Source organism: Loxodonta africana, unplaced genomic scaffold, assembly GCF_030014295.1.
Source record: "Loxodonta africana isolate mLoxAfr1 unplaced genomic scaffold, mLoxAfr1.hap2 scaffold_155, whole genome shotgun sequence".
NCBI lineage: Eukaryota > Metazoa > Chordata > Mammalia > Proboscidea > Elephantidae > Loxodonta > Loxodonta africana.
The window spans coordinates 31,510-39,855 of record NW_026974906.1 but is presented as its reverse complement, the minus strand read 5'-3'; the positions used below and the strand labels follow the sequence as shown (position 1 = coordinate 39,855).

The following is an 8,346-nucleotide window of genomic DNA, read 5'->3' as shown; positions in this document are numbered from 1 at the left end:
CTTGGAGTTCTTCCTTCAGTACCATCAGCTCTTGATCCTATGCTACCTCCTGATATGGTTGAACGTCGACCAATTGTTTTTGGTGTATTGAGTCTTTGTATTCCTTCCATCTACTTTTGATGTTTCCTCTGTTGTTCGATATTTTGCCCATAGAATCCTTCAGTATTGCGCCTAGAGGCTTGAATATTTCCTTCAGTTCTTTCAGCTTGAGAAATGCCAGGTGTTTTCTTCCCTTTTGGTTTTCTAACTCCAGATCTGTTCACATTATATTATCATACTTTGTCTTCTCCAGCTTCCCTTTCAGGTATTCTGTTGAGCTCTTTTACATTATTTTTCCTTCCATTCTCTTTAGCTACTGTACATTCAAGAGCAAGATTCAGAGTCTCTTGTGACATCCTCTTTGGTCTTTGCTTTCTTTCCTGTCTTTCTAATGACTTTTTGTTTTTTTCATATATGATGTCCTTGCTATCATCCCACAACTAATCTGGTCTTCGATCATTAGTGTGCAGTGCATCAAATCTATTCTTGAGATGGTCTCTAAATTCAGGTTTGATATACTCAAGGGCATACTTTGACTCATGGACTTGTTTTAATTTTCTTCAGCTTCAACTTGAACGTGAATATGAGCAACTGATCATCTGTTCTGCAGTCAGCCCCTGCCCTGATTCTGACTCATGATATTGACCAAGTGAAGAGTGATTCAGAGAAAAACATGGATAGAGTGTGACCTAATTTCCATAAAAACAAACAAATGAATGTACTTACATGTGTCCCGGCAAAAAGAAGTGTGTAAAAGGGTACATATGTATCTTTGGACACTGGACACTTCAGGGGAGCAGGTATAATATACTTATGTGGGGATGGCTCTTATTATAACTTCTATATACAAATCTCTATTGTTAAATGTGTTATAAGAATGTAAAAGCTTTTAAAGTTTAATAACATCATACGTGTATGTGTGTGTATTTGAAACTTTTTTTCTTTTGACTATTTTATATATGTGTTTTTTAGTTATCTAGTTTTTTTTTTAGTGTGGCTATAGCAGAGATACCAAAAGTGGATGGCTTTAACAAACAGAAACTTATTCTCTCACAGTTTAAGAAGCAACAAGTTTGAAGTCAGGGCACCAGGTCTAGGAGAAAGCTCTCTCTCTTTGTGGCTCTGGGGGAAGGTCCTTGTCATCTATCTTCCCCTGGCCTAGGAAATTCTCAGCGCGTGGACACTGGGTCAAAAAGACGTGCTCCACTCCAGGCACTTCTTCCTTGGTGGTATGAGGTCCCTCTCATTTCCGCTCACTCTTCTCTTTGTATCTCAAAAGAGACTGACTCAAGACTCACCCTAATCCTGTAGATTGTGTCCTCCCTCATTAACCTAACTGCCTCTAATCCCGCCTTATTTACATCACAGAGGTTAGAATTTACAACACATAAGTAATCACATCAGATCACAAAATGCAGGACAACCACACAATACTGGGAATCATGGTCTGGCCAGGTTGGCACACGTTTTGGGGGACACTATTCAATCCATAACAACAGAGAAAACACTGTCTTCAATGCCAGATTCAGAGACTTTTATCAATCTATGAAGGGCAAACACAGAAATTGAACAAAATTCAGACCAGCGAATTATTGCTTGCTCTTGTAACTAATGACTTCTTCTGGTCTCTGTACCTGGAAATGGCCAAAAAGAATTCTGTGAGGATTAATTCAGTTATTGCTAAAACATCTACTGCATTTACATGTCTACAGATAAGGAATAATGCTGGACACCATGTGTGATTCATTAAGTAACACAGGGACTATTAGACTGTTGTTCTCCTTCTCTGATATGCCACTATCACCTTCTCCCCTTGTTGCTCTCCTGAAAAACCCACACTTGTATATTCTAGGCTTTTTTCCAGGATTGAATTTGCAGGAAGTTGAAGATACATCTTTGAAAGATAAAGAAGACTTTGGCCACATTGTCTTTAGACAGTCGAACTTCCCAGCCAGACTCTGTGCAGGATGGGAATTCACAATCCCTCCTACTCAGTACCTCTGAGCAGGACGGGATTTCTGTTTCATTATCAGGAGACTGTGGAATTCACCCCTCTTCAGAAAACTTACTTTCCTTTGCCTCAAACTGTCCCTCTCAGGATCTGTCATGGTCACTCTGAGAAATTCACATGGGCAGCCTGTATGGAAGTGCCCATCCTAGAGTCCCTGCCCTCCCTTCCTTGCTCCGTAGGGCTTCCTCCGACACTTGGGGTCACATCTCCCAGGGAGTACACACCTCTGGCACTTCCAGGGATTCCCAGGCCCTGGGATACTGTGGATGGGACTTGGAACTCAATCTGTTTCTTCCCATCCTCACCTTTGGTTATCTGTGTTCTGTCTTCACCAGATTTAGGAGGCCTTGTCTTCTCTTTGCTCATTTCATTTCAGTCAGGCTTTTCTATTCCAACTCTCTGATCTCAGGACACATCAGGTTAGACCACAGAAAAGAGAAAGACCAAGCAAACATCACTGATCTGTGCAGAAGCTGCTGGGAAGGGATTCGATTCTCATTGGTTTAGGGTTTTAAGCCCACTGCTCACCGGCAGGCAGGTTCCCCCCAGAGTCTGGCTTCTGTCTGCTACCTTGTACTACAAAGAACTCAGTGACCAGCCCACCTTCACAATCACACCTCCCTTAGAGCTATCTTTGCAGAGGCTCTTTCTCAGACTTCCATGTCCCACTGAAATCCCATTTCTCTTTCCTTACAAACATTGTGCTCATTCTCAGGGCCCTGAGACCTCATCTGCAGGTGAGTCTTGTCCTCTTCTCTCCTTGGCGGGGGGAGCTTTGGAGTGGACCTCATGTCTTTGGACAGCTATCCTGGGGCTTCTTCCACCCTGGTGCTCTAGGGCTGGATCTCTCCATGTACTTGAGGGGTCGTGGAAGGGGCACAAGGCTAAAAGAGTGGATCTTCCAGGTGAGGTGGGTTTAAGAAGCCTGAATGAAGTTCTTCCCTGAAGGGTGCATATTTTGCAGTCCAGACATCCTGCTCCTCTCAGTCTAAGTGTCCTAGCACGTCTTCAGGTGCTTTCTCCTTTGACCTTGAGGCCATGCCTGCACCCTCTGCAGCCAGGTCTCCGACATGTGTAGCAGCACCAGTAGGTGTGGTAGCCTGTTCAGCCCCTGTCTCCTCCTCCAGATGCTCCTGGAGGTGCCTGGCTCTTCTTGCCAGGACTCCAGGATGCTGACCAGGGACTCAGTGTTGGTTAGACTGAGGGCAGACCTGATGGCACTCACTTTCTTCAAAAACTCGGCCTCAAGACCAGGGGCCTTTTGCCGACAGGAGTGTGAGATGTTTTGGTCTGGTCTGCCAGACCATGGCTAACCCCTTGACCTTACACACTTGGGTAGAATACTCATACTTGACCTATGGATCTCTGGAGTAATTTGATGAGTGAGAATTCTGCCTAGTGGAAGCTGATGCAAAAGGCCTCGCTGATACTTGGGGAATCCTCCTGGGCTTGGAACTTGGGCTTTTTGTTCTCATGTTCTACCCTGAGTGACACTTTCCTCTTGGGTTGAGACTTGCAATAATGGAGAGTTAATTTACATGAGCCCTCTGGGCTCTGGTGTCTCAACTGTGACCTAAGTCTCTGGTCTAGGCATCCCTGGAGGCCTCTCCATCACCACCATCCTCCACTTCCACAGTCCCCATGGTTTCTTTCTTCTTCCCCAGGCACAGACCATACTTTAGGGAATTTACTCTGGGCAATAATGTCTCCTCCAGAAAATTTCAGCGATGGTACTACCTTATAGCAAAAGTCTATCGTTTTTCCAAAAATTATAATACATTGATTTAAAAATAAAACTCCCAGTTTTCTTTTAGTAGATTCCAATTCATAGCAACCCTATAGGACAGAGTAGAACTCCCCTTAGGGTTTCCAAGGAGCAGCTGGTGGATTCCAACTGCCAGACCTTTTAGTTAGCAGCCGAAGGTTTATCCTGTGATAGTTTATAATATAAACAGAGGATCGCCACATTAAAAAAAATTTTTTTTTTTTTTGCGTTTGTTGGATGGAAGTGAATTTGCTCCTGTGGAATATGGAAGTTACCTCATCCTCTGCACCTTCATGATAATACATGGTTTCTCTAAAAGGTGTTTTCTATGAAAGTTATTTTTTTTAGTAAATTTAGAGTGTAAACATTGAAACAGGAGAATCGGTCTCCTCTTTGTAACTTGTTTTCATACTCCTTTTAAGGGAAGGATTTTCACAGAAGGAATTATACTTAAAGAGACAGCGTAATTTGTACTTTTATGTGTGATTTAAAACTTCTCCTCGTACCCTTAACTAGCCTACACCAGGAGATTAAGATTGCCTTTCTCTGAACAGAAGCCCATTACCATGTCCTTCAGCGTGAGGCAGAAACAGATGTCCGTATTTGAGAGTCTGATGGCACAAACCTTAGTAGCTGAATCACAACCATGCCTCCTGTGTGGGCGAGCGGGGCTTGTATATGTCAGCTTAAGGGTCAGTTTTTTTCTGAGTTTGAGGGAAGGATTGGCGAGTTAAGGAAGAAAGAGAAGGAGTTTGGGAGGGGAGTGTAAGCTCCAGTGACAGACAGAAGATGGGGTGGGGGATCTCTCAAAGGGTATTAGAGGCCAGTCAGAAAAGCAGGAAGCAGCAGGAAGCAGGGCCAGTGGAGGGCAGCACTGGGTGGAGGAGGACAGCAGAGGTAATAGTAGTAGGGAGGGCAACAAAACTGGCCTGAAAAGAGTGATACATGACTGATCCTAGATGAAGCTCAGGTTGAGAAAAGTAGGAAAATAAAAAATTCTATCCTGTAGCCATGTTTGTGGTTAGGGGTTGTTAGGCTCTTGAGGGAGGTGGGCAGGAGACACAGGAGGGGAAGGGGAGTTCCTGGATCTAGGAAGGAGTCTACAGCCCTTCTTCTGCCCTCAATGATGTGGGTTCTGGCCTCTTCAACCTACCACTCCCAGAACCTCCTGAGAAATTTCCTTAGTTCTTCACATGGTATATTAATTCCATCTCATTAGAAAATATAATAATGAAGTACGCTTCTTGCAACCCACCCTTTCCACCATCCTATACTCTCTGCCCCAGTTGCCCACTGGCTTCCTTCCCTTCCACCATGTTCAGATCCAGAACAAAAGAGTGCCTTTTCTGCAGCTATTCTGGAAAGCTCTCAAACTTACAATTGAATTCTTTCATTTCATCCCTCATTTATTCCTACATTTCTTATTGACAAAATAAACTTTGGTTAATTATCCACTAAATGACAGAATGTGCTTTCTCAGGAGAATCTTCCTTATGACCTTATCCATTCACCCCAAATCCTTCATCTTGTCCTACCATGGCTCTCTTTTCTGGTGGAAGTCAGACCTTTTGTTCTGTAGCACTCATCAATCGGGGACAACTTTTCCTCACCTTTATCTGGAGTCTTAGAGAAAGGCCTTTTCCTCGTGTATCACTGTTTCATCCTGCTTGGGTGAAGATGTCCAAACATAATGGTCTGAAGGACCTTTATCCCTTCTCCCAGCAGGAAGCTTTAATAACCTGGGGACTCTGGCTTGCTCCTGAATTTCCTTGATTCAGTAGCTACAGTTTCTCTCCCACAAGACCTGAGGTTGGCACCCTTTTCAAAAAGCAGCTGAGATCTGAGTTAGCACCAAGGCTTCCGTAATCCTGTGTGACATCATTGCTGACACTGCTGAGTTCCATGGGCCCAGTTTGAAGCTAAACACGGCAACCAGAAAAACATGAAACTGTCAGGTAGGCGCTTGAGAAGTGCTAGTGCCAATGTGGGAAGAAGGAGATTAGATACTAAAAATGAATTGAAACTTTTCGGTGCCGTGTAAGGAGTTACTATCCCTTGGTGGGTAAAGAGAGCACAGGGAATGATAACAGTATCATGGGCAGCTGCTTTCTCCCAGTCCTCTCATTTGACTCTGTTGGAATCATGTCTCTCCAGCTCTGGTTATAAAATGTCCACTCTGAGCCCCTCTTAGGTCTCCTTAGTCTCTGAGTCTTCACACAGGCTCTGCTCTCTGACTAGGAGATGTTCTCTCCCTTCCCATCTGCTGGCCTACTCTCCCTGGTGAAGCGTGGAGGTGAAGAAAACTGACCCCACTGGAACAGATGAGGTTTATGACTTACCAAAAAGCCCTAAGACTCAGGAATTTTGTGGTCAGCCAGAATGGGAAGTTTGGGAGTTGACTTGGGGAAAGCCCATGACAGACTCTGCTTTTGTTTAGGAGGCCATTTAGAAGAGAAACCAGCAAATGGGGAGACCATTTGAGGAAGAAATTAAGAAGGTTGGGGTGGTGATGAGGAAGGAGGAGACTTCTCCAAGGAAAATAAAAATTCCAACATGGGGATGGTAGGGGTTTGTTTTGTGTGACCGAAAAGGACAGAAGAGGCAGGAATGGTAGGGAAACAATAGAAGAAAAGATAATCTGTGCCTGTTCACAAATGTAACAAATCCCCCAGTGCTTTTACCCTGTTTCCTCAGACTTTTCTCATCAAGCCATCCTTCCCCTTTTACTGAAGCCTGTGGAAAATACCTGGGGCTTCCTGGATGCTCGGCCTTTTTTCATCCCTTAACTATTCAGTCATATTCCCAACTTGGTTCAGGCATGACTTCCTGGTTGTAGTCTTCCCTGAATCTTCTCCTGGTAGATGAGTCCACTTCTTGCTCTGTACTCCATTGTACCCAGGAAACCCTTTACCACAGCATAAAACACAATTGCATTTACTACACATTCTTCCCCTCTCTGTGCCCATGCCTTCTATGAGACTCCAGAACACCTTTCATTAGCAGTAGGAGTCTTCTTCTACCTGTTGAAGGCCGACCTTACGGTTGCTTCAGCCATTGAAATAGTAGCAGAGATGATAGAAGGAGAGAATTGAAAAGATTTTACATTGAGTCTTGCCCTTTTGTTGCTCTTAAACCCTGAGAACCTGTGGGAATGACCCCAGGCCAGCCTGCTGAATGATGAGGGACCATTGGAAACAGGATCCAGCGGTTTCACTGAGTTGATTTTATGAAACTGGCTCGCAGGTGACCTGGAATCAAATTGTAGACACATGAGTAAGCCCTGCTGCGAGCCACTGTGGCTGGCCCAGATCAGAAGAACCCCAAAGTGACAACCTGAAAAATTGTGAGCTTAGTAAATGGTTGTTTTTTTAAGACACTACCTTTTGGAGTCATTTGTTACACAGCAATACGTGACTGATACACCTGTTGACTTTGCCGTTTCTCTTACCAGGCAGTGAGGCAACTTCTCTAAGTCATTTCATCACCAAGAGCATCTGGCCTAGGGTCTGACATGTAGCTGTTTATACAGGAAATCTTTGTTGACTTACTGCATGAATTAGTAATACGAATTTTATGTGCGAGTCTGCACAAAATCATGTATGAAAAAAAGCATGATTTTTTAAAAAATAAAATGAATTGAGGTTCAGAACTACCTGCTTACAAAATTGAGGGGAGTTTTTAACCTCACTTACTTTTAGGGTACTCCCTCATCCAGATATGCAGTAATTCCCAGGGTCTAATGAAGGACCAGTGCTTGGAGAAGACCTTCAACACACCCATTGCCTCAGCCTATGTGGGTGATCTCTCTAGAAGCATTCGTTCTGCTGTTTCCATTCTCAGCTGGAGCATGAGAACCTTGGTGGGGCTGTCAACAGCATAACAGGGTTTGTCTACTTATGTGCCTGCATCAGCCTTTGAGGTGCTGTAACCTACCCCAGGGCACTATCAAGAAGGAGCTCCTACTCCTCCCAATGTCTAGGACACTACTATCTGACTGTCACTCTTCCCCTGGGCTCCAGTTCACTCAGTGTGATCACCTCAGTGAGCTGAGGCTTTTACCACAGACTCTTCAGAGTCTTGAAGTTTCAGAACTTCAACACTGTGAGTCCAGCTATCTCCTTGAAATGAGGTAGGGAAGGAGGAAAAATGTAGGAAGACTTTATTTTCCATTTAATGTTGCAATAAAATTTCTTGCCCTGCATTTTTGAAGGGTCCTGCCTAACAATTCCCTCTGTTCTCTTCCAAGATGTAGGACGATGAAGAGTGAATGTTTGTTGTGTCATAATCTGCAGAAGGCTGCAAAGTGCACATGGGGTCCATTCCCCCGATGCTCACACTAGAGCACCCCACCCACGTGGAAATCTCTGCAAGTGTTACTGAGTCCCTCCCACATCCACAGTGAACAGCTTTCAGATTCTTATAAGAGGGAATTGTGTCCTAACACCAGCTGCTCCCTGGAAACCCTATGGGGCAGTTCTACTCTGTCGTATAGGGTCTCTGAGTCAGAATTGACTAGATGGCTACAGGTTTG

The 8,346-nt window shown here is 44.3% G+C and overlaps 1 long non-coding RNA gene across 1 annotated transcript in view; it reads left to right on the top strand.

Moving 5' to 3' along the window:
• Positions 1-1,984, top strand: part of LOC135229208 (uncharacterized) — a 30,211-nt gene extending 28,227 nt beyond the window's left edge. The window contains exon 3 of the long non-coding RNA XR_010319991.1: positions 604-1,984. This is a non-coding gene — a long non-coding RNA (uncharacterized LOC135229208). The remainder of the gene's footprint in view (positions 1-603) is intronic.
• Positions 1,985-8,346: the final 6,362 nt, after the last annotated feature.